The 2322-nt window shown below is 38.3% G+C and overlaps 1 non-coding gene across 1 annotated transcript; it reads right to left on the reverse strand.

The window, feature by feature from the left end:
• Positions 1-1207: 1207 nt before the first annotated feature.
• LOC111766464 (U1 spliceosomal RNA) lies at positions 1208-1367 on the reverse strand. Its single transcript, XR_002798509.1, has one exon. It is a non-coding gene; the product is annotated as a U1 spliceosomal RNA (small nuclear RNA).
• Between the last annotated feature and the right edge of the window lie 955 nt (positions 1368-2322).

Below are 2322 nucleotides of genomic sequence, written 5' to 3' on the forward strand. Positions count from 1 at the left end.
AAAGGAAATATATACCCATATATATTAAACCATTAAAAAATCTTAAAAAATGAAAAAAAACAGATTGTTAGAACACCACAATAGTACATTGTGGATAGACAAAAACACTTTGTTGCCCAGTGAAAAAGCTTCATCCTTCTGTGGCAGTATTAATAATTCACCTTAGTATGAAACACACATGACTACATTTAAATGTAAGTTAGTTTCTACATGCCTGGAGCTGTGAAAACTTTGCCTTTCTCTAACTGGTAGAGTTGGGTAGAGGGAAAAAGCAAAGCAAGTGATGCCACTCATGTCTTCATGGAGGGCTTGTTGTAACGTCTAATTCCATTCATGTATGTGAGCTACATTAACGAGTAAAGGAACTACCAGTGAAAGAAGATGGGAAGAGAGCCTACCTCTGAATATGGAGCACCCTTACATTGGAAAGTCTTAAAATTAAGATTGTAAGTTTTCATTTTGTGGGGTTTTATGATAGTATCCTGAATCATTTTGTTGGACTTCTATTAAATATCAACCAGTGTAGAAATTCTTAGTTCAAACTTATTTCCTGGTAGTTGAAAAAAGGAAACCAGACCAAGATCACTTCTTTTAGATAAATAAGGACACACACGATAATTTAAAATTTAATTTGAAACAAAGAGCAAGGTGCTTTTTCCCCCCATATTTTCAGTCTCTTTATAGAGAATGATTTTTTTTTTTTTACTATATTCTTAAGCTGGCTCTGTTATCTTTTCACTAAGAATTTCCTCTACTTGTCCTTATAGCCAGGGAAAGGAGAACAGAGATAGCCTTGTTGTAGCCAGACCTGGATTCAAGTCCCAGTCCTGATATATAATAGCTGTGTCACACCACCTACATTCACTTGCACTACCATTTAGGAAACTGAGGCCAAGGGAAATTAATACTGGCCTTGCTAAAGTCTTGGCGGGGGATTAAGTCAGATAATCTTTGCAAAGGTTTGGGATATAGGAGGCACCAAATTAATACCAGCTGTTATTATTGTTATTATGCTTTTCATCTACTCTTCCTCAACTCCCAAGGAAATATGGAGGAGGACTATTCCCTCTGCCTCCCTATTTCTATTCAAGAAGCTAATCAACATAACCAGCCAAATTCCATGCACTATGCCCAGAGCAGTGGGTCCCAGGAATTAGAGATTTCAATGCCCTATTAATTTTTTTCTGTTTTCTTTTCTTTTTTGCTGGGGGAAAGTGTGAATGCAGTTGCCACTACCACAAATTAGGCCACTGAGTTTCCACATTTGGGGAAATTGGAGGGGTCAGTGTATTTGGAATACAGTGGATAAGCCTCGCCCTGGAAAAACCACCTACATAATCATGGTATCTCCCTTGCCAGGTAAGTATGCCTCATTAATTGTGAAACATCCTTGATGGGGGAATAGCTCCAACCTTAGTTTGGTCAACAGTTTGGTTAAGTTCTGTGATGGTTAGGCTAATGTGTCTACTCAGTCAGGTAATGGTGCTCAGTTGTTTGGTCAAGCAAGCACTGGGCTAATTGTAATAATAAATAATTTCTTGGACTTTAATCATCAGTGAGTTGATTGCATAGATGGCTGGTTACATCTACAATCAACTGAAGAGATTGCCATCAGCAATGAGTGATGTTTCAACCAATCATTTGAAGGCCTTAACAGGGGAAGTGATTTCAGTATTCAAGGAGAGAATTTCCATCTCTACTTCAGACAGCCAGCATCTCCTGGGGAACTCATCAAGAAACTTCATCAGAGATCCTGCCCTACAGAATTTGGACTTGTGCATTCTTAAGTTCACTTGAGACAAATTTATAAAATCTCATACTATTTACAGATATCCCCTGTCAGCTCTGTTTCCCTAGAGAACCCCGAATAACACAACTTCTTTAACACTTCTGTCTTTATCACTGGTTACTGCCTTCCTTCCTACTTCTGGTATCAGACTTTTGACTTACACTTTTATTTTCTTTTATTTTAATATGTATTTTTAAAGGTACTTAGATTACAGAAATGTTACACATAAAATACAGGGTTTCCCATGCCCCACTCCCTACACCTCCCACACCCTCCCTCATAAACAACATCCTTCATTAGTACGGCACATTCACTGCAGTTGATAAACACATTCTGGGACATTGCCACTAAGCATGGACCATGGTTCACATCGTAATTTAGATTCTCTTCCACACAATTCTGCAGATTACAGGAAGATATATAATGGCCTATATCTATCTTTGCAATGTCATTCAGGACAATTCCCAAGTCCTGAAAATGTCCCATTTTATACCTGTTTTTCCCTCTCCTTGCCCCCAGAGCCTCCAGTGACC

The sequence above is a fragment of the Dasypus novemcinctus genome, chromosome 3, assembly GCF_030445035.2.
Source record: "Dasypus novemcinctus isolate mDasNov1 chromosome 3, mDasNov1.1.hap2, whole genome shotgun sequence".
NCBI classification, from domain to species: domain Eukaryota; kingdom Metazoa; phylum Chordata; class Mammalia; order Cingulata; family Dasypodidae; genus Dasypus; species Dasypus novemcinctus.